Source organism: Camelus dromedarius, chromosome 29 (assembly GCF_036321535.1).
Source record: "Camelus dromedarius isolate mCamDro1 chromosome 29, mCamDro1.pat, whole genome shotgun sequence".
Classification (NCBI taxonomy): domain Eukaryota; kingdom Metazoa; phylum Chordata; class Mammalia; order Artiodactyla; family Camelidae; genus Camelus; species Camelus dromedarius.
In genome coordinates, this window is record NC_087464.1 from 20,337,597 (window position 1) to 20,362,331 (window position 24,735).

Genomic DNA, 24,735 nt, shown 5'->3' on the forward strand with positions numbered 1-24,735 from the left:
TACCCTGGGACCAGCTGGCCCCTGGCCCTGGGGTGATGAGAGGGGAGTGCTCTGCTGGGAGGCACAGGACGTCTCTTACAGACAGCCACTTCTCCACGGTGGAGAAACGTAACTAGTCTACCACGTACATACAATTACAAATAGCAGTTTAGGCAAAATGAGGCAACAGAGGAGTATGTTTCAGGCAAAGAAACAAGATAAAACCCCACACTGTGGAAAACAGTGTGGAGATTCCTCAAAAGACTAGGAATAGACTTACCCTATGACCCAGGAATCCCGCTCCTGGGCATATATCCAGAAGGAACCCTACTTCAAAATGACACCTGCACCCCAATGTTCATAGCAGCACTATTTACAATAGTCAAGACATGGAAACAGCCTAAATGTCCATCAACAGATGACTGGATAAAGAAGATGTGGTATATTTATGCAATGGAATACTACTCAGCCATAAAAACCAACCACACAATGCCATTTGCAGCAACATGGATGCTCCTGAAGAATGTCATTCTAAGTGAAGTAAGCCAGAAAGAGAAGGAAAAATACCATATGAGTTCACTGATATGTGGAATATATTAAAAAAAAAAAAAAAGAAGAACATAAATACAAAACAGAAACAGTCTCATAGACATAGAATACAAACTTGTGGTTGCCAAGGGGAAGAGGTGTGGGAAGGGATAGACTGGGAGTTCAAAATTTGTAGATACTGACAGGCATATGTAGAATAGATAAACAAGATTATACTGTATAGCACAGGGAAATATATACAAGATCTTGTGGTGGCTCACAGTGAAAAAAAATGTGACAATGAATATATGTATGTTCATGTATAACTGAAAAATTGTGCTCTCCACTGGAATTTGACACAACATTGTAAAATGACTATAACTCACTAAAAAAAATGTTTAAAAAAAAAGATAAAACCCCAGAAGAAGAACTAAGTGACGTGGAGATAGGCAATCTACCCAAGAAAGGGTTCAGAGTAATGATTGTAAAGATGATCAACGTTTCCAGAGTCAAGCCTTAAGAAACTGAGCTTTAAGGCTTTTTATCTCTTAATAGTCATTTTGGGGATTGAAAGGGTGGAAATTAACAGAATGTTCAATCTGCCACGTTTACTATTACTTGGAAGATTTTCCTGGTTGTTTCCCCTTTTATTATTGTAATGATAATAATTTTCACCTGAAATTTTATTTTTCAAATTTTGCCTGTGTTAGGTTTTAAATATGCCCGTTTTCATCAGGGTATAACTGAAGTAAAAAGTCCAACTCATAGTCTCTGATTTAAATATGTGGCTTAAATTTGTTTACATTTACTCTGGTTTTTATATCATGTACTTGTTTTTTCTTTTTTTCTATTTTCTGTAATGTGATTTGTTTATTTGTTTCTGCTCTCCTGTCTTTTCTTGGATTGGTAAAGCTTTCTTTGTCCCCTCTCTTTCCCTTTCTTTTTCTCACTTCTGCTAATGTGTAAATCATGCCTTGTACTTCTTTTTCTTTAAAATTTTAACTTATATACGAGTATTGATATTTTCCTCAATGTTTAAAATATGAGACTCTATACCTTCTATTTTTGATAATATTGACTATACTTTCCTCAAAAATTTTTTTTAGAAGATGCTTTATGATCTTAATTTTTTCTGAACAGAATGCTCTCTACATTGTGCTCAGTGTCTGTCATTTGTGGCATCACTTGTCCTCATATGTCTTGCAATTTTAGTGCATGACTCATGTGGAAGAGCCACTCCTGGCCTTTTTTGTTCTTATTCTATTTGCACTTGTTTACATCTAGAAGTTTTATAGTGATGTCGGCTTGACTGTTCAAAACCAGGTCTTACATTAGAAGCTTGAGGCTCTTGTCCCATGGGGACGTTTCAGGTCCAGTTCTGGAGCTGGTGGGCAGCTTGGCCACTGTCTCGCCCTTGTCATTGTCTAGTCCCTCCTGCTACCTTGGGCAACAGCTTAATGTAGAATATAGCCAAGGAGATGGGCCAGCTTCTTTGAACCTTTGATCATGGGTGTGGGACCCCTACCACATTCAATTCCAGCTCCTCATTTCACAAGCCAGGCCTGGCGCTGACCCCCCACTCAAGTTGAATATGGGCTACTTCTGTCTGTGAATGGTCCCGGAGCCCAGAAGGTCCACAACTGCTTCTGCCCAAGGCTGTGCATTAATCTCTCATTTCTGGTCCATAAGATGTTTATCAACTTTTTTTTTTTTGACAACTATGTTTAAGATTAATCATTGCTTTGGTTTGGGGCAGAGGGTTGTGTTTTGTGTCTTAAAATGCAAGCTCACAGCACCGTCTGGAACAGAGTTGAAACCTGGAAATTTTTATACTCTTTTGACCCAGCAATCAAAAATTTAGGAATTTATCCTAAGGACACATACAGTATTTTATAATTATAGTGAAAAGCTGGAAACAACCTAAATGTCCATCAATAAAAGATTCAATAATATATGGAATACCACTAAATTATCATATACTAATTCAACAGAGTAACTCTCTAACTAGAGACTCTAATTTGGTAGGTTTAGAAAGATTTGGCCCTTGTATTTTTTAAAAATAAAAGATCCATAGATGACTCTGATTTGCCTGCAGGATGTAGGACCACTGATATGAGAGTGTCTAATATTCTGGAAGATAGGTTAGTTTTAATTCCAGGATCACATTTTGCGTAGGGCCCTTCTAAGCCAGGGGTTGCCAAACTATGGCCCAAAGGCCAAATCCAGCCCACTGCCTGCTTTTGTTGGCCTGTGAGCTATGAAATGTATTTTACATTTTCAAATGGTTAAAAAGAAAAAAAAGCAAAGGGAAAAAAATATTTCTTGACATATGAAAATTATATGAAATTCAAATATTGTAACTCAGCCACACCCAATTCACTTACATGTCGTCCATGGCTGCTTTCACACTACAGCTGCAGAATCCAGTGTGGCCTACAGTCTCAACTGTGTATTAACTGTCCTTTACAGAAAGCTTGTGACCCTGTTCTAAACTGTTTCTCACTCTTGCCACTGGCTTGACAGTAGCTGTTTAGTTACTGGTGCAGGGATGTGCATGTGTGGAGGGAAGGCCATTCTCCCTTGGTTTATAGCTGAAAATAGGTCATCCTGCTGTGAAGTCTGAATGTTTCTCCTTATTCTACAAAATACAAAAGAGATGCACACGAAAAGAAGGTTCAGAAAATGGTTACCAGGACCCTTAGAAGAAGAAGAGAAGCATTCCACGTTTATTGATTTGATTAAATCATGCAAAGAGGAGTTGGACAGAAAACAATTTGTTTCAAACTGAAGGCAGTGCTGCCCTGTCGGTGGGCCACCCGGCTTTCTGAACCTGGGGAAAGAGCTTTTAAAGCCACATGTGATCGGGTCTGCAGGTTTCTTCAAGTTCCACTTGCACGTTCTACTTGCAGAAACTGTCCGAAGCGTTGCATAAAAGCACGGTTATGGAATGGCTTGCCTCCAGCTACTCCTTTGTCTCATTTACGTTGGAACTTTGCTCTTGGTGTTGGATGTTGGGCACTGTCCTTCTCTGGGCAACCTTGGCTCCCTCCCTTCACCACAATTCAAGCTCTTGCTAGCTTTTCTTCTCCAGGCCACATTGTTGCAGCAACCTGCCTGATTCTCCTCTCCCCTGGCTCTGCCTCAGCTTCACTGCCCTCCCAGTGTCAGGGCCCCATGAAGCTTCCGTGTGTCCTTGAGGGGGAAACTGAAACCTAGGGGCTGATGGAATCTAAAGTATAGAATGTTAGACGTGAAAATCCCATATCAATCGCTCAGAAAGGGGGTTGCAAGTCAGGAGAGAGCGGAAGTGTGGATCAAGATCAATGCTTTTAAAAGGCAGGAAACAATCAGCAGGAGAACTGCAGATTTAAATGCATTTTGAAGCACAGACTAATGGGATGTCAGCAGGACCCGTGGGCACCTTAGTGATGGGTCCTGTTGTTGAATGCCTGAGACACAGAGTCTGGGGCGATGGATGGTTGAGAGAGGGATTGGGAGGGATGGAGATGGGGAGGATGGCACGGAAAAAAAAGTTTGGGGGGATGTACTACATTGCATGAGAAGTAGCCAGGAGTGGAAAGAGAGGAATTTGGAGTCTGATACACAGCACCAACAGGTCTCCCTCACCTCTGCTCTGTTATTTGTCACAAGGGGAAGAAATACCTACCCCAGGGCCACTGTGAGGACCAAAGAAAGCAAGGCACCTAGCACAGCTCCTGGCAGACAGCAGGCCCCTCCGGTCTTTCCTGCTTCCAGCTCCCTCCTCACAGCTTTTGACATGTCCCACAAGGACTCGCACAGCGCCTGCAGAGTCGGGGGCTGGGTTCATCCACTCTGTAAGGTATGACTCCAGTCTTTTATGCCTTATTGGAAGGTACCAGAAATGACATTAGTTGGTGTCAGTGACCTATTCCATGCCATGGGTCAAGAGAGAGGGATTTTTATTTCATCTGACCATTTTATAGGAGACTCAGATGTCCCTGCATCCTATTAAGGCAAATGCATACTAAATTGCTGTTAAGTGGAAATTAAAACATCATGACATATGACAAGGATCGCACAGCCTAAAGACACAGCCTCATCCGCCACAGCGACCCATCCATGCTTCCCAGAGTCAGAGGTGCAAACAGTCCCCTCCTTATCTGTGGTAGGCGAAGGCCGCTTGTGACTACAGAATATCATTGCTGGTGTTTCCCAGTGAGGCTTTGGATGTGGAGAACACCCCCAGACAGGCTCACTCTCTCAGCAGGGGCCCGTCCGCTGTGTGGGCCGTCTCCCATACCTTGTCAGGAGGACATGTCCCAATCCGCTGTGGCCAGCTCAAGTTTGCTTCTTGCCAGGAGCCTTGCCTGAGTTCCCAGGGCCAGCGCACACCTCCTCTGGGCTCCCAGAACCCGCTGAGCTTCATTCCCTCACGGCAGTTAGCACAGTGTATTGCAATTACACAACTTTGTGTTCCTCTCTTCCTCGAGTTTCTGAGCTCCTTGAGGACAAGGACTGGGTCTTATTTGCCAGCTTCTCCTCTAGAGCGGTGTAGTGGAGTCATCGGAGTCTGAGATGGCAGGTCTGGGGTGGGGCTGAGAGGCTGTGCGTCTAACGAGCTCCCAGGGGATGCTGAAGCTGCTGGCCTGGGGACCACGCTCTGGGTAGCAAAGTCTCAGTGCCTGACGGTGCCTAGACTAAAGCAGAATCTCACTCAGTGTTTGTCAACCACATAGATGTTCTGGGATCCAGCAAAGTATCACACATACTTTGGGAGCTGTAAAACATTTATGAACATATTAGAAATAGATGTGGCTCTATATAGACATATTCTGATAAATATACATGCTGTCATGCTTTTGGCTGCAGGAAAAAGTAAAAGGTACAGACCAGTTACCTACATGGATTAAAACAAAAAACAGAGAACAAAAACTGGCTAACTCTATTATTTTCTTTCATTGGCTGGTCGATTGGCTTTATACTTTGGCACTGGAAACTGGAATTTATTTGGACATGTTGGTACGTATTCAGAGAGTGGCACTTCATCTCTGTTCAAACACAGTCCCCTCTAAAATCGATGCAAAGTTAATCCACTTCAGGAAGTAAGGGAAACAGAGGTGAGCCCTTCACAGTGACTGGAACATGTTCAGTTGTCATTTGAATTCCTTGATCTCGCCCATTCGCTCGGGTGATTTAAAATCAGCAAATGGCTGGGGTTATCTGACTACAGTTCACACAGCATGAGGATCTAGGCAGAAAAGATCACCAATCGCTCATTCTTTGAGCTCCTCCCCTGCCCGTGTCTGAGGACTGGACTTACTCAGGGTCTCCGAGGCTGCCCAGAAGCCCCACCCAAGGCTCCCAGCCCCCACTGGCATTTCTCCAGTGGGAAGCCGGCATTTTCTCTCTTGGTTGATGCTCTTGGCATGGGTGGTACCTAGGTCGGTTGGGTTGAGCAAACTGTCCCAGGTGGTAAAATCCTATTGGCAAAATTCAGCCCTGCCCTTCTTGCAGGAGGAGGGGTTGTTTGAACAGCAGTGGGCTTCAACACACAGCAGCTCAGTTTGGCTCAGTGTTTGATACAATAAATGCTGGGGTCAGATGCCTTGGATTCACATTCTGGATCTGCCTCTTGCTTTGGATGAGTTATTTAAACATTCTCTTCCTCAGTTTCCTCATCTGTGAATGAGGACATCCGTGAGTACCTCCCCGATAGGAAGGCTGTGAAGAACAATGGAAATAATTGATATAAGCCACTTGACAAGTGCCTGGCATAGTAAGCATCCAGGAAGTGTTAACCATTTTTATTACCATTTGGATCTGGGCAGCTGAGGTGGCCATCTTAGATGCGCTACAGCTGCCGCCTGCCGGGAGCTGAATTAATCAGGATGCTTTCAGCAAGGAGCAGAAAACCTGACCCACAGTGGCTTGTGCAGTAAAGACATTTATTATCTCACGTAATGAGAAGTTTAACTCAGGACAGGCTTCGGGGTTGGCTGATTCAGTATCCCCGTGTTGTTATCAAGTCCACAGGTTCTTTTTCTCTCTGATTTCTACCAGCCCTAGTGGGTGGCTGGACCTTCAGGCTGGTTCCCCTCATGGGTACAAGATGGTGGCCAACAGCCTTCAGGACAAATATTCTTCCTTGTTCACATCCAGCTGCAGAATTTGAGACCTCTCCCTAGACCACAGAATGTCTGTATTTCCCTTCAGTCTGATTAGGTTGGCCAAGGTCCGTGTTGCCCTGAACCAGTGCAACTGCCAAGGGGCTGGCACATTGCTTAGCTTGATGGAGGACACCAAATCTGCCCAAATAGAAGGGTTACCTGCAGAGCTCATAAAATTTAGGTTCCCAGGCCCCAGTGAGCCTGACTCAATAGGGATGGGGCCCTGGCATATGCATATCAACAAGCACTCTAAATTATTTCCATATAAAGGGAAATACTGAGCTTGGGTTAATCAGGGGCTATCTCCAGAGCTGAGCATGAGATCAACCCAGAAGCACAAAGCAGTGTGGGTAGATATCAGAATAAAGTCATGTTCTGCCAGGAAGGAAGGAAGTAGGAATGGCAAAACAGCACCGTCTGTAGGAGTGTGGAAAAGATCAAGGATCTAGGACCCAGGCACAGGAGTCTGCTGGGCAGTGGAACAACTGAACGATGCCCAAGGGCCTTTCATGCATGCATTCATTCAATATCTCTTATTGGACACTTGCATCAAGGCTGGACGTCGTGCTAACCACTGTGCTTACGGCAGTGAGTAAGTTCCCGCAAGCTGCACAGTCTGGTGGAGCGTGCGGACACAGGAAAATAAAAGGGGTGGTCTGGCCCCGGTGTTTTCCGGTGCATGGATGACCACGCATGTGGGGTAAAGACGTTACCTGCACACATTCTCTTCTCTGGCAAAGAGGCCTCCAGAGCAGAAATGAACGAGTGCACCCTCCAGTTGGTTTGTCCTTTCCTTTCCAAAGATGGGTCACCTCAGGGAAACCGAGAGAGCAGAGTTCTTACACCAGGGAGGTGGAAGCAGAAGGGCCAACAGTTCTGTTCTTGACCTTGGGGAGAGGACTCAGCTCCGACTTCCTTGCTGTGGGGCAATGGTGGGGAGATGGGAGATGATCGGGGTGGAAATGCTTTGCAGACTGAGTTGTTGTGCACACCTGATGGATGGTTATTATTAATATAGAGCATCGTCTTGTCTTGCTCCGTTTTATAGTCTGACTCACATGTTGAGGATGACAAATACAGAGAAGAGAGCCCCAACGTGTATTAGAGACATTTCTCATTCACCTCTGGTTTGAAAGCATCCTCCCAAAGACAGACACCCAGCACCACTGATTAAGTAATGGTAGTAACAATAATTATGACCCTTATGGCTCCTGAATGCTTTATATCTTCCAAGCGCTCTTACGTAAATGATCTCATTTGATGTCTGGAACTAGGTGATGTCTGATGGTCTGAAATTCAGAATCATGCAGCTGGGGGCTGTCTGACACCTCCTTGTGATGCATTTGCACCCTGCTGCTGGGGACTGCCGCGTCTCCTCCCCTCTCTCCCCCTTCCCCCCACACAGCTGCCCATCTCCTCTTTACTGCTGCTGTTTTGTTTGAAAATAACTTCTTCGAGCTATCAGCTCAGACAATCTGTTTCTGACATTGTCTCCTCAACTGATTTCCCTTGACAATTTCAATACCACGTCGAATTCATCCCTGGCTAGAAATATATGAACCAGGGATGTATTTAATATAAAAAGAGCCTCTGAGTATGAAACATTTGCTTTTGCTAAAAATCGGAGTTCAGCAAGTGATATTTGACAAGAGGGAAAGGGAGAAATGGCTGCCTTGCGTCCCTTAAACATTCTCCTTTCCTAGAAGGCACTTGGATCTGTTTTCTTTATAGCTTCAAGCATCCTGGGAGACAACGTGACGACTTCTGATGGTGTGTCCCTCCCTGTGTGATTCCTTCCAGGACATTTTGCTTCCCATCTCCAACCCATTTGGCTTTGGCTCACTGTAGGAACCAGGGCACAGACTCTGGAGACCTCTGGCATGAATCTTCCCACCACACTTGTTGGTACCTGCAAAATGTCAAATGGACCTGCTTGTCAGGTGACCGAGCAGTCCTGGATTGAAATCTGAGCCCTCTATTAATGGGCTCTGAGCAACCTCTCTGTGCCTCTGTGCAAAATTCTGATAATTATTGACTCCCTCTTCTGGATCATAGGCCCCAAATTCCTGGGGACTTGTAAGGGTCAAGAGAGCAATCAGCAACAATCTGTGCAGACTACTTCCAGACGAGAACCTTCCCACAGGGCATGAGGGACTCCAAGCCCAGCCATTTTCTGCCTCAAGGCTTCTGGTTATGAGGCTGCCTAGTGAACAGGGGCGGCACGTGGCTATGTGCCCACATGCTTATTACCCACAATGAATCTGCAGTGCCCAGAATTCCTAGATGAGTCTCACGGGATTGGCATTTGTACACAAGAATACAACTTGCTCCTTCTTTGGTTCTCTTATTATGATCTCCAATTCCTCCCAAGGGTCCTTCCTGAGAACTCCCACGGTGCTGCCAACCCCAGGTTCATGGGATCCACATCCCAGTTTCCTATCCCTGTAAAGTGAGTGTGTGGGAGGTGCTACCGTGTTCTAAACAACCCCATTTGGGGCCTGCCCTGTCTTTCCTTGGTGGTGACTATACCACGTGCCACTGTGAAAATAATGCCAGATATTTACGTCCTGTTAGCCCTTGAAGAAGGACTTGAAGAAACCAATTAATGTTAAGAATGTGTTTGTGTGTGTACTTTCTGGTCTGTGTTTTAGTGTAACCCTACATCCTCATCCATATTTCTAAATATTTAGTGTAACCCTGTATTCTATTTGTATTTCTAAAATATGAGCTGACCTTGACCATACTGAGGTCTTTTGTTGTCTATTTCATTCCTCCTTGATAGTAATGGTATTTAAGTCACAGGCTGGAAGTGTGTGAGTTTCAATGAGATACTGCATTTAAATCACAGACCCTGAAACATATAAAATGCTGCTCTCAGGGGAAGGCTGTGGGGTGTCAAATTCATCAGAGTTCTCAGGGATATTGGCTCTGGACACCCTCATAGAGGGTTTTGGGTTTTTAGAACAATGCAAAGGCATTTTCTAGGCACGTATTTCCAAGTGCCAACTGGAAGATGCCTTTGGTTTGTTTTTAACTTAACATGTCCAAAATTAAATTCATGTTATTCTCTCTTTAAACCTGATGCCCCCTAGCTTAGAATTCTTCAGAACCTTCTAGTCCCAAACATCAGAGTTTGCAAACTGTGGCTGCATCTGGCTCACAGAAGTGGTCCAAGAAGTGTTTTAAAAGTGGAATAATGTCATCTTTAAAAAATCAACAGATTTTTCATTTAAAAATCCGTGTTTTTGAATTCTCTTAGAAAAAGAGCTGATTACGCCTTCGGATGGGGATGTGTTTTCCTATTTGCCACAGCGCCTACCAGTCTGTATCGCATCCTTCATGTTGAAGCTAAAGTGCTGGATGCCGTTTAACCGCTGCATAGTTCATAAAACAGACTGGGAAGCTAAAGTGATGGGATGATGGACAGTGCTGTGACAAGAGCTGGCAGTTAAGAAAAGAATGTAAAAACAAGCACGTTGCTATAGAAGGGAAATTAGATGGATTAATGAGCAGAATATAGAAAACTAAGTTCATGATGTGGAGGAAAAAGTTGAGACACGTTTTCTGAGGGCAGCAAAAAGGATGCTTATAAGTAACCAAAGAGGAAACGACGAAAATGGACACTGACAACAGATACCCAGTCAGAGGTATCTGGTAGGTCTGAAAGAGAGCAGGTGAAACACAACAGAATATTCAAAGACATCATAAAAGAAAATTTACATGAATCTACATATTGAAAGGACTCTCTAAGTTCTAGACCATATTAATAAAAAGAGACCAATATATGAACACATCCTGGTAAAATCCTGTATTTCAATTATGGCAAAAGAATCTTAAATGTATCCAGGAAGGGGAAAAAACAGGTTTCCAAAAGAGCAAGGAGGCTTGCTTTAGACCATGCCTCTCCAGTAGCGAATACTGCAGGACAGCTCAAGGGGCGAATTTGGAGGAAAAGAATCCCACTGTGTGCCCAGCTATCATTACATGGGAAAGTAACAATAAGGCATTATGAGAAAGGCCAGGTCCAAGAGAGTTTACTAGTCCACGCTTAAGGAACTTTGGGAAATAGTGGGTTAAAAAAAAGTTAAACGTATTTCTTTACTAGAGCATTACTCAGAAACTTTAATATGATCATTTGCGTTGCGGGTTCTAAAAGCGGTCATAGTCAGCATTTCCCAAACTTATTTGATGATATGATCCTTTCTCAAAGCCAACACCTATTAACTCCGCCAAAACAGTACTCTGTGGAGTATGGTTTCGAACGTGATGGTGTAGACAGGTGACAAGATGGCCTTTGATAAAGTTCAAGATTTATTCCTAATAAAATACTTTAATAATGTGAAAAAGCAAAAGGATGCTTCATTAACGTAAGAAAAAATGTACTTCAAATATAGAACCAACCTTATGAACAACAGTAAATGACTAATTCTGTGATAATCAGGACTAAGGATGTTATTTATTTAATAACTTTCTAGGAATTCTAGCCCAAATAGTAAGTATAGAGTAAATGAGAGGTACACCTGCTGGAAAGTAAGAGATAATATTATTACTATTCACAGATGTTTTGTTCATCTACGTAGGAAACCCAATATAAGCAACTAGAAAACTATCAGAACTTAGCGAGGTTGCTATAAAATAAATGTGCAAAAGTATTTTCCCCCTAAGCCAGCACTAACTACTTAAAAAAAAAAATAGAATACAAAGCCAGTTCAAATCTCCATAGTGAAAAACAAACAAAACAGTATGCAAACTATAAATACATTTAACACAAAGTGTGTAGGAACAGTATAAAGAATAACTGCAAACTGTCACTAGGGAACACAAAATTAGATTTAAATAAATAGACATACCATATTCCCAGAGCTGAAAACATTATTAAAAGATGTCAGTTATCACTAGATCAATTTATAGACTGAGTGGTTTCAATTTATACAAATCCCAATAATTTGGAAGAGGCAAGGGCCGCGCCCAGTGCAACGCGGACTCCCACACAGCAAGACAGCAGGTCAAGCGCAGGAGTCACAGTCAGGCACGCAGTCCCAGGGCTGCATCAGAAGCACAGAGCCCTCCCCTCCGCCCTCCTGTGCTGGCGGCCATGTTGACGTTTCCATACGAGGATGGGTGGGGGCAGCCACTGGGTGCTCCAGGCAGAGCTGGCCCAATCAGCAGCTTCATTCCATCAAGAATGGGCCCTTCCCCTGGGCATCCACGTAAGTGACCCAGGTGGTGTGATCAGCAGCCGTGATTGGTTTCCACAGTTTGTGTGAGGTGTCTTTAATCTGCCAGTTTAGTTCTCCATGTGGCTAGGAAAACCTTGTTTCCAGACAGGTAGGCCGCTGGCAACGGCCGGAGCCACGAGCACAGCCCTGCGGCCTGCCCCCTGGGCCGGGCGACCACGCCGTTCTCCGTCCTCACAGCTGCGGCAGCCCCGTGGACCCCGGCGTTTCAGCTCAGATGGATGTGCAGTGGGCAGGCCGAGGCACTTGAGGGGAGCTCTGCGGAAGGAGGGCCCCACTGAGCCAGCGGCTTTGTTTCAGACAGTAGAGTGGGGGATAAATCTTCTCCCAGAGAGATAGGCACCCCTTTTTATGTAAAGCCAAGATCTTTTTTAATGTAAAGCCAGGCTGGCTACATTCTGGAATATTCCATTTCCACTGGACAAGTGGAGCTTATTGGTCCCTTCTCGGCTTGTTAGTCACTGAGTCTCAGTTGACCCACCCCCTCAGCAGACATAAAGGTAGCATTTGAAATTGGTAGGACAAAAATTGAAAAATTTTCATATACACGGTGAACTGTGAGGAGAAAGTAAAATTAGAATCATCACATCCAGTATGAAAATAAACTTTCAGATAAAATAAGTATTAATTTCCCCCTTTTACTGCTCTTTGAATCACTTTCAGGATATGCCATACAATTTGCTTTATAAACCATTTTACTGATAGATTTTGACACAGTCCTTTGACACAGTCTCTCAGGGACCTACGTGCTCAGTTGAGGAATCCTGTCATCTGGCTCTGGTTAACGGAGGTTGCCGGCCCCTGAACACCTTGGCCAGGTCTGCATGGGGCAGTGCGTCAGGCTGGACGTCCGGTTGCAGCGTGCTCGTCCTGCCTGGGTATCTGTGCTTTCTCCGGCAGGTGACAATATTTAAGATGTGCTCTTGATTCAAGTAGACATCTAATTTTTATTCTATGGGGACACTGCAATTTTCAACTTGGGATGTTATCACACAAAAATGGATCTGCCTGTTGGTTCCCTCACCATGCCAGTGTTTGCCAGGACCTACTGACTCTTCCTGCTGTGTACCCACTCTTTCCTCCTGGCCTTTAGTTTCGTCTTCATTGCCGACCGTATTCAGTGCTCGTCAACTCTGCTGGACACTCAGCTCCACCCCCCTCTGTCTCCTCTGTTTTGCCAACCTAACCTCAGCCAGGTTGCCTTAACGACTGCCACCAGCCTCCTTTCTAACTGATGTCCCTGAGTCCAGCTTCTCTCCTCTAGCTCCTCCTCCATGTCATCATAAATATAATTTTTATTCATCACAAACCTGATCATTTTACTTTCATGTTTAAAACAGATTGATGATTGCTCAGGGATCTATGTAGAATAAAGTTGAAACTCCTCGTGGCATTTAGCGTTACCTTCTCTTGCCTCTCTGGCCCTTCTCGGTACCTACCTGGAAATTAACAAGTTTCATGACAGATCTGTGGGGCAGGGGGTTGGCAGGGCAGGGGGTTGGCAAGGCAGAAGCTTTTTTTTTTAATTAATAGAAATGCTAAGGATTATTACAATATCATGATTACTTTGTAATGTATCAGTGCAGGTAAAGATCTAGTTTTAACTGCTGCTTCATTCAAAGCAAATCCCACTTGTACACAGTGATTTACTGAATGCCTACTCAGTACCAGACACCTACCCAGATACATTAACGTATCAGCCACTCTTTAGAGTGTCTACAGTAGGTCAAGTAGACAGTGACAGATGTATTGGACACAAGTTTATGTGTTCTGTCTTTTCATTTCATTATTGATTTTCTTTGTCTTTTTTTTTCCTCCATGTGGCTCAAGGGGCTGACTGCAACCACATATAAGCCTTGAAGGGAAAGCCTATCAGTTTGCTCTCAAATGCCTTGATGGAATACCGGAGCAGGTTAGCAGGAGCCAAGGATAAGTGAAAATAGCGCGGGCTTGAGTAATTTGGATTCCTTGTTTGCTGGCAGTCAATGGATTTTTGGATAGCTACACCTGATCTCTTGCAGGCATATTTTCTATGAGATCTTTAAAACTCCTCTGTGCTGAGATAACTTATTTACTGATTAAAACTAAATGATGGAAATTAAATGGATAGGGAGAGGCCAGGATGGATGGGCTGAAGGGAATGGGGTTTATGAATTCTCTCACATGTTCATGGCCAGCAAGCCCTTTAGCTGCTGTCAGCTGCTTTACAAATGCTTGTTTATTACTTATTCTTCTCAACATCTGCTGAGGAACAGCCTTGTTTCCATTTTGAAGATGAAGGAATGTATGAAAAGTTGGCAGACGTCACCGGCCAGGCTGATGCAAAATCTGATGAATCTCCTTAGAGACGTTGGGGCTCATGTGTCCTATCATGAACTCAGGATTGGTGTCCCAGGTAATGGGGCATTCAGAAGGTTTTTTTTGCTGCTGCTTTTTCTTTTTTCCACTTTGGATGAGCACATTTTGAAAATGATCTTTGTTGAACAAAACCAACTTTTGGTGTCTGACCATTTGCCACCAGATAAAGTCAAATAAGTAAAGCAAGTGTTTATTTACCACGTGTTCAGTACTGGGTGCTACTACGATTAATATAAAGCAGCATAATACAAGGGCTTCATAATCAGATTCATTAAATCTAATTCAGAGCTGGTAACTTCATAACACAGGTACTACCATTGCCCACAGTCCTTTCCCTAGATCATGCAGGTTGCATCTCCCCAAATCTGCCTAACTCAGCTCTGCAAGCAGACTCTATCAACCAAATAGATTTGCTATCCTGGACATAATCATTAATGATTTCACTGGACAGAAAAATGGGAGTGTCTACTCTGTGCCTAGTGCTGAGCCAGGCCTTGGTGATACAATGGAGAATGGTCAGAGGTGGCTCCTGCCTTCGTGGAGCTAACCCTCTAGCAGGAAGAATGGAGAGTGAGCAGGTGGTCACACAGTTATGTATTTAGTCATGATTGTGATAAAGACTGTGAAGGAGCAATAGAGGTACCACTCTAGTCTTCTCATCTATTGAAATGGGCATAATAATCATTCCTACCTCAAAGGTAATTATTTATTGGAGCAAATGAGACGGTGTATGTAGAGTCAATAGCACAGTACCTGGGGCACACCAAGCACACTGCAATATTTTATATATTCTATCAGAGACGTATAATTATGTGTATGGAAAGCTCTTCTTATTCCCTGAAAGCAACTCAATGATAGAAGTTTAAAATTTATTGCAAGAAGCATGCTAAATATTATGTCAAATATTTGTGCATGTAACATGTCTGTTTCCTACCCTCTCCCCCATCCCCAACTAGCCTACAAGTTCTCTGAGAACAGGGCTCTTTTTTTCCATTTGGAATCCTGAGTGCCTAACAGAGATATGCTCTTGAAGCTGGATGGTTAATTTTGAGTGAAAGAGACCTGAATTCCTCTTTGAGTTAGATTAAGCATTTTACCTCCAGTGAATTTGCAAAACTAAATTGTATCCCTAAAAATGAAGCAGAGTCGATTTATAATGCTGTGTTAATTTCTAATGTACAGCATAGTGATTCATTTATACATATATATATTCCTTTTCATATTCTTTTTCATTATAGGGCATATATATTTTGGATATTAACCGTTTATTGAATGTATGTTTTGCAAATATCTTCTTCCATTCAGTAGATTGCTTTTTTCATCTGATGATGGTTTTCTTAGCTGTGCACAAGTTTTTAATTTGATGTAGTCTCAGTTTGTTTATTTTTGCTTTTGTTTCCCTTGCCTTTGGAGTCAGATCCACAAAAGCATCACTAAGACCAATGTCAATGAGGTTGCCACTTATGTTTTCTTCCAGGAATTTTATGGTTTCCTGCCTTACATTCAAATCTTTAATCCATTTGAGTTAATTTTTTTGTATGGTGTAAGACAGTGGTCTACTTTTTTTGTTTTTGTATTTTTTCAGTTTTGGTGGCTGTCTAGTTTACTCACACCATTTACTGAAAAGACTATCCCTTCTTCATTGTATGTTCTTTGTTCTTTTGTCATAAATTCATTGTCCATATATATGTGTGGGTTTAATTGTAGGCTCTCCCTCTGTTCCATTTGTCTCTTGTTTCTTACGCTAGTACCATACTGTTTTGATTATTATAGCTTTGTAGTATGGTTTGAAGTCAGGAAACATGATACCTCCACCTTTGTTCTTTTTTTTCAAAATTGTGTTGGCTATTCAAAATCTTTTGTGGTTCCATACAAATTTTAGAATTATTTGTTATAGTGCTGTGAAATATACCATTGGACTTTTGATAGGGATTGCTTTGAATTTGGGTTTGGGCATTTTAATAATATTAATCCTTCCAACTCATAAGCATGGAATATCTTTCCATTTACTTGTGTCTCCTTAGTTTCTTTCATCAATGTCTCACAGTTTTCAGTGTACAGATCTTTCACCTCCTTGACTAACTTTATTCCTAGGTATTTCATTCTTCTTGTTGAAATTGTAAATGGGATTGTTTTCTTAATTTCTGTTTCTGATAGTTCACTATTAGTGTATGGAAATACCACAGATTTCTGTATGTTGATTTTGTATCCTGCAACTTTACAGAATTCATCGATTAGTTCTGACTTTTTTTGGTGGAATCTTTAGGGTTCTCTACCTATAGCATCATGTCATCTGCAAATAGTGACAGTTTTACTTATTATTCTATGATCTGGATATCTTTTTCTTGCCTAATTGCTGTGGCTAGGACTTTCAATTACATTAAATACAAACAGTGAGAGTGGGCATCTTTGTCTTGTTCTTGATCTTACAGAAAAGCTTTTAGCTTTTCACTGTTGAGTATGATGTCAGCTCTGGGTTTGTCATATATGGCCTTTATTGTGTTGAGGTACGTTCCCTCTACATACTTTGTTGAGAGTTCTTATCAAAAATGGATGTTGAATTTTTTCAAATGTTCTTTGACAAATAGCTATTATTGAAAAGATAAGAAATAACAAATGTTGGAGAAGATATGGAGATAGGGGAACATTGGTATGCTGTGATTGGGACTATAAATTGGTCCCATAGCAACTGCTATGGGGAACAGTATGGATATTCCTCAAAAAATTAAGACTAGAACTACCATATGACTCAGCTATTGCACTTATGGGTATTTATTTGAAAAAAATGTATGTACCTGTTTGTTTATTTTAGCATTATCTACAAAAGCCAAGATATGGAAATAACCATAGGGTCCATTGATGGATGAATGAACAAAGAAGGCATGGTATACATTCACAAAGGAATACTACACAGCCATAAAAAAAGAATGACTAAATTCTCTCATTTGTGACAACACGGACAGACCTTGAGGGTATTGTGCTAAGTGAAATAAATCGAATGGAGAAAGACAAATACCATACAATTGCACTCATATTTAGAATCTAAAAATTCATAACAAGCAAACAAACAAAATAAAACAAAAACAAAGTCATAGATACAGAGATCAGATTAGTGATTACCAGAGGGGAAGAGCGTCAGGGGGTGGGCAAAATGGGTGAAGGGGGTCGACTATATGGTGATGGATGGTAATTAGACTTGTGGAAGTGATCACTTTACAGTGTATGCAGATGTTGAATTGTAATGCTGTATACCTGAAACTTACATATTTAAAGAAATAGTTTAGCAAAGACACACACAAAAAAAACCTCATTTGAAAATAAAAAAAAGTCCTAATGATCTTGTTCTATAAGCTAACTTTCATCTCTTAAACTAGGTTGTTGGATTCAGTTATATTGACTTTCTATTAACAATCAAATGAAAAAGTTTCCTCAATACTTCCATATACATATTCTAAATTGAAACATGCTTTTAAAATAACTTATCTCCCTAAAGACTCCATAGGAAAAATGAGATTTTCCTGTACATTATTCCAGTTTTCTTCTGCTTCTACAATCACTACCATTACCACAGTCACTATCACTACCAACCAGAAGTAAATTCATTTTTTTCCCTCCAAAGTTGTTCCTCCTGCAGACTTCCCCACCTGATTCAATGGCTCCACTCTATCCGCCCAAGTGGTGAATCTGAAATCTTGTTTCTGTCTTCTTCATCCCTCACATCAGTCCTTGGATCTCACTTCTCTTCATCTCCATGAGGTGGACACCCTCATCTCAGCCCCTGGCACCCTGCCCCTGGACCACTGCAGTGCTTGCTTACTGCTCCTTAGTCCTGCCACTAGTCCTTCACATAGCAGCAAGAGTGATATTTTAAAAACATAAATCAGATTTTAATAACTGCAAGCTCAAAATCCTCCAATGGCTTTTTAATGCACTTTTGAAGTTTTCAGCAAGGCCGGAGAGGTTCTGCACAATCTGCCCCTGCCTTCTCTGGTCTCTCCTTCTTCTCCTTTCCATCTCCTCACCGGGCTCTGGACACTCTGGCCCCACTTCCTGTCCCCTGGACTCACAGAGCTTGGTCCAGCTTGTAGGTTTTGACTCTAGGCTGTTCCTAATCCTAAACACTCTTCCCATCTAGTTCCCCAAGGCCAAGACCCCTCATGAGTCAGTCGATTCGCTCAGCCAAGCACATTATATAAACTACCACGTCCGTTCTCCCAGTCACTTTCTATCTCATTACTTCATTTTCATTTTCTTCAAAGCCCTTATAGTTTTTCTAGAATGTTTTTGCCTTTTAATGCATGTACCTATGAATTCTCCATGTCCTTTCCCCTGGGATGGAGTTTTCTGGTCAGAATATTTGGTAGTAGTAAGGAGAGCATATGTCATGAGGAAAGAGAGGGACTGAAACATTTATCCTGGAGGACACAGAGATGAGGGGTGTGGGATGGGGCAGGAGAGCAGGAGAAGAGGGGAAAGAATGGCAGTCATTCCAGTGGGAGGTGGCAGCAACCCGGGAATCCAGGGTCCTTCCCATTGTGTGGCTCTTGTTCACATCAAAGCTCCTCTCCATGCCTCCCATGGAAAGGGAGAGAAGATAGAGCTTTGTGTATGGGAAACACCTTGCTTACAACCAGCAGGCTAAAACTCAGCCACGTGGCCCCACCAAAGTGTAAAGGAGACTGGGAAATGTGGCCTGTGAACCACCAGAAATACAAGGACCTGGGGTATTGGAGTCTGCGGCACGTCCTTACTCAAAGAACCATCTCAGAGAAGGTTCTATCAGTTGAGATGTACAAAGGTTCTGCTTCCTTCAGCAGATGGCTGGTGACAGTCATGGCTGACATCTCAGAACACAGGATCCCTTATCTGAGTGCCCCGTGGGCGTTTGGGCTCTCTGTCACGGCTATAATCTTCGCACCTTACAGGGTGAGAGCTTCCAAACTCCTTTTGGTAAAAAGAATCATTGTATTCTTTAAGAGGGAGCTGAAAACAGGTTTCCCCCATTTTAGAGAAACAAAAACAAGACACGATTATTCTGCCTATGAGCCAGTTCCCAACACCAGTCCCCAGCACCTACCCAGGAACAGCAGCTCAGGAGAAGCTGCTGAATCACGCCATGCCTCAGAATCATAAAACTAGGAAAAACAAACATGAATGCATGCTCTGGATGGGCAGGTGACATGAAATAGGGAAAGCATGCCAGGTGTGAGATGTAGGAGGTGGTTCCTCACTGAGCAGTTTGTAACTTGTGGCAATTAATTTTTAAAAAATTCTAGGAGGGCCAAACAAAACACACTTGCACACCACACGCCAAAACCAGAAGTGACCTCTGCTTTTCAAAACTATCACCTCTCTCTCTTCCCGGGTTCCTGAAAACTCAGGCTCTCTATTTCAGGCTCAGTGAAAGACAACTGATTTCTAAGACTGAGCAGTAGCTTCTCAGCAGGCAGTCTCCTATGAACACTGCCTCAGACAAGTTCACTTTTAGCCCAGGGAGCTCATCAGCCGAACATCTGGTCTTGGCAGCTTCAACAGCTGCACGCAGTTTCGGTTCAAGCATCGTCCATATGGGTGTCATCAGTGTCCAAATTGACCCTCAGGGTCTGGATGTGAGGGTAGGCTGCCAAGTGGTGTGGAAGGAGTTCACAGGGGGTAAATTGAGAGGAGACTCCCATCTGTTTGTGGACCACAGTCTTCTGCGAACACAGCTCTGTGTGACTGGTCCTGAGAATGGTGTGGGCAGAGCAGCTTAACTCCTGAGATTCAGTGTGGGTATGCACGAACCCAGCAAACACTGTATGTGCGCACCGCCGCGGTGATGGGAGCCTGCGGACAGGGGAACCCCGACAGGGGCATGGCAGGAATTGCAAAGGTTATTATGGTGTCATCTTTGGCAAAACAAAATGACAACAATAAATGTATAGTCTCATATACTTGAAATGTTGGAAAAATCTGCCACCTGATTTTCTTACTATTTTTTAATTGTGGTAAAATACATAAAAATTTACCATTTTAACCATTTTAAAGTGTACAATTCCATGGCATTAATTACATTCACAATGTGTACAATCATCACCACTATCTATTTCCGGAAAGTTTTCATCACCCCAAACAGAAACTCTGTACCCATTAAGCACTCACTCCCCATTCCTTCTCTCCACCCCTGGAAGCTGCGAATTTACTTTCTGTCTGTATGGACTTGCCCATTGTGGATATTTCATGTAAGAGAAATCATATAATGGTATCTTCTGATTTTTGAGGAACCCGCCTTTACAAAATTTCTCTCTCTAGTTCTCACTTGAGTGTGGAGCCCCATGAGGTTGCGGTAAGCTGGATGTCTTAGGTTTGGTTCTCCCAGAACTGGGCCTAGAGACAAGGATGGGGTGCAATCAGTTTATTTGAGAGATGGTTCCAGAAACAGTAACAGGAGGTTGGGGAAGTGAGACAGGGACTTCATTAATTCCAGACTGGTGGCCCCCAACAGTCAAGTGGTTTTTGTCCTATGTGGCCAGTCTTCTAGACAATTCTATGAGTATGCAAGTATCCTTCCAATAAATTCCCTCTTTTGCTTATACATATCAGCTAGAGTTGGTTTCTGCTGCTTGTGACCAAAGAACCTAACTTTAACCTCCTTCATACTCTATCCTTCCAGCACCGACTTTACATTACTGCAGGTAAGGTTACAGGGTCTCTCCATTATCTGGGCTGGCAATGAAGGCTTCCCTAGGCCAGGCCTCTTTTATTATATTTTGATCTTTTCCCATCAATCAAGAACAGTGTCTTAATTTTTTTTTATCCGCTTGGCAAATACCCGCTGAGCTCTGACTGTGTGCCAGATACTGCAGGGTACTCTGGGGAGCAGGATTAAATGCTAAACCAGCCCTCAGATGTTCCACAACTGGAGGAAAGGTGACTCTTGCGTGGAACTAGCTGTATGCGAGATTGATCATGATAAAGTCACAGGGGACGCAGATAAATGTGGGCAAGTCAGAGGAGAGACATTACTGCTGGTCCATAAAGGGTCAAGAAAAGTCATTGAAGGAGTTGGCATGGGAAGTGGATCTTGAAGGGGTCAGGATTGGCAGCGATGGTGGCAGTGAGGCAGGTGTGCTTGACAGAAGGGAGAGTGTGAGCCCCGCAGGGTGTGAGGAGATGCAGTGCAGGGGGCATGTTCTAGTGTGGGGTATGCAAAGGAAAATAGCAGAAAATACTGTTGGAGAAATAGACAGGTTGTGGAGGCCTTGAGAACCAGATTAGGAACTTGGACTTTATTGTGTAACTTTAAAGGGGGAACCAATGCAATTTTCTGAGCAACAGAGTGATAGAATTAGTTATATGCATCTCATCAGGTGTAAACTGAGTGAAATCACTGACCCATAGACCAATCTGTTGCCTTTTCCAGAAGCTGAGCTCTCTTCCAGGCACACTGAAGTTACCGATGGATGGAATTTCTGAGCACTAGATGTAGGCTATTTTATGCAAATCCACAGTACCTGGCACATAGTAGGTACTCAATGGCAATTCATTTACAAACATTCCTGTCTAGTTGTCACGAGGAAACTTTTAAAGTTAAACAAATGTGTTCTACGCAAGTGGCTAGGAAACTTTGGTTTCCAGCAGATTCCTGGGTTTACATCTTGCAGTGTAGTTTACTGCTTATGTGACCTTGAGTGAGTTGTTTCACCTCTCTGATTCTGCTTCCTCACCTGTAAAATGGAAATAATACCTTCATTTTCAGATTATTTGAGCGTTAAATGCACTAATGTATGTACAGTGCTTAGCACAGTGCCTGCCACACACTAAGCATTCAGTACACATTACCTGCTATGAAAAATAAGCCATGGTCTTTTCAGTGGGATTCCTTCCTGGCTTTTGTCTGTAGATTAGGCAAAGCAAAGGGAAGGTTTAGTTTGAGATTTTAGCTTCCTTAGAGCTTTGATCAAGTCTTAATCATTCAGATACAAAAGAACAAATTAAATCACTGACATTGGACCCTGCTCAAAGCCAACATTGTCCCTTTTTGCTGCCACTGTAAGTAGGCAGTCATAACTATCAGAAATTAGAAGACTTGGACGCTTGTCCTGGCTCTTCTTAAACAAATATTTGCTCCTCTCTGGACATTAGAAACCCCATTAGAAACATGAAGAGATTGGCTTTGATCAGTGGTTTTCAACGTTTATTATTGTTGTTACTATTATTATTATTATTAGTGGCAGAGGTTGCTCTCATTCTGATCATATGTGGCAGCCCAGTCTGTCAATGGGATGAAAGTGGAAATGCTGTTTGAGGTGGGGGTTCCAGACCCGGAGGCTTAGCTTGCACTTGGAGCAGAAGCCAAGTTCCTCCTCATTCTCTGAGTCCCTTAATTACCTCTCACTGCCTCCTCCCCTTCCAGCCTGTGGGAATCTTAATCAAGTCTGGGGCTTAAACATGGGTTCTTTAATTAATAAATCTTTTATACTTCCCAGTCTTGCTCATGGCATAAACTTTAGCCAGGCTGTTGGGCTCACAATCCCTTTCTCACCAATATTGCCTCTGTTGGGAATTTCAGAAGTCTAATTTGAAAGTCAAAAGCTGAGAATTGACTTTTTCCTTCTCTGTTGTTCAGCTTTAATCTGCCTGTCTGGACATAGGAAGGCCAGACTGCCCTCGCTGCTGCCCGGAAATGGTGGAGGGGGGGTCACGGGGTGGTAGGTTACTGTCAAAACATGATCCAGCAGACACCGACTGGCCAGGGGAAGAAGGTGATGAAGAAACAGCCCTTGCCCTCAGAATGAGATCACCTCTCTTCACTATCACTCTCTATCAGTCCCCTTCACCCAAGTCCCATTGCTGATCTCTGAGAAGTAGACATACCGTCTGTTATGGGTTGAACTGTATCATCTCGGAAGAGATGTTGAAGTCCTAACCTCTAGTTCCTCGAATGTGAACTTACTTGGAAATAGGATCACTGCAGATGTAATTAGCTGAGTTAAGATGAGGCCAGTCACACAAGCATAGGGCCCTTAATCCAATATGATTGGGCGTCCTTATAAAAAGAAGTTTGGACAGACACACGTAGGGGAGAATGCCGTGGGACAGCGCAAGGAGAGGCTGGAGCTGTGCAGCTACAAGCTGTAGAGAGTCTGGGGTTGCTGACGGCCCCAGAAACTAAGGGAAAGGCATGGAAACAGGTCCTCCCCTACAATCATGTGAGAGCATGGCCCTACTGGGCCTTGATTTCAGGTTTCTAGACCCCAGAATTGTGAGAAAATAATCTTCTACTGTTTTAAGCCACCCAGTTTGTAGTGCTTTGTTGTGACAGTCCTGGGAAACCTTCCCTTCCAGCCCTGGTGCCCTTCCTCCTGTTTAAGTCTCACCTGAGCTCTGAATCCTACCCTTCCCACCTCCTCAGAGACCGCATGCCTTGAGGCAGTTCTCTTATCCTCTGTGTTTTCAACTTTTCCTCTCTCCTGACTTTTCACCACGTAAAAATGTTCTTCCCCCTCCCATCTGGAAAGTCTCCATTAGCCCTCTTCCCATTATCTGTGGACTTCTTCTACACTCTATTTCAGGATTACACTTTTAGAAAGAGAAGTTTCCCCTTGTGTCCTTTTCTTCATCCTATTCACGTTTTGAACCACTTGAACCCAGCTTTTGTGTCTGTTGTCTCCAAAATCCTTCACAGGAACGCACCCCAGTGACGCCCTCGATCCCAGACTCTGCAGCTGCCTTCCTGGACCTCACTGCACCTTGGATGTTTGTCGCTCAGTCTCCTGGAAATGCTTTTCTATTATGACTCCTATGAACTCTCTTGGTTTTCTCCTTACCTCTCAGAGTACTATTTCTTTTTCGAAGTTTGCAAGTTTCTCTTCCTCCATTCACAACATCAATACATTTTGTCATATCTCTGAAAGTCCTCCAAAGGCTAGGCAGAGTTGCACACAGATTTGGATTCTGGGGCACTGAATCAGAGAAGATGGTCTTAACCAAGATGGCCAGCAGAGGGTAAGAACAGTGAAGTAAACCGAAGTCTTCTAAGTCCTTAGGAGACAGTCCAAAGGGCAGGTGTAGGGCAGAAGAGGAGAGACAAGGATTGGGAGGTAGGTGGAACTGTCCAGCCCTAAGGTCATGAGCCGGTGATTCCTTTGTCTCTCTGGCCACAGTGCTATTCACTAAGTAATTGTTCTATCAGTAAATCCTGCTTATTAAACAAGGTCAATAGGAAAGTAAGGCAGGTCATCAGTGATGACCAAATATGAGGCCGAAAAGGCCACAGCTCTCCGTTGGTGGCCATCAGCACCATAGGGTAAGGGCAGGCTCGAGTGGCTTAAAAAGGTGCCACAGGTGGATATTGCTGAGATTCTGTCCTTAATTAACTACCTCCGACCAACATACACCTGGGCCAGTCTACACCCTTGTGGCTTTATCCATCCCCTGTGACTAGCAATTCCCAACTATGGCCCCCAACATCCCCAGTGGGTTGACATTTCCTCATTGGAAGA

The 24,735-nt window shown here is 43.2% G+C and overlaps 1 long non-coding RNA gene across 1 annotated transcript in view; it reads left to right on the forward strand.

The window, feature by feature from the left end:
* Nucleotides 1-2,936: 2,936 nt before the first annotated feature.
* LOC105092237 (uncharacterized) overlaps nt 2,937-24,735 on the forward strand; it is a 110,989-nt gene continuing 89,190 nt past the window's right edge. The window contains exon 1 of the long non-coding RNA XR_010378300.1: nt 2,937-4,348. This is a non-coding gene — a long non-coding RNA (uncharacterized LOC105092237). The remainder of the gene's footprint in view (nt 4,349-24,735) is intronic.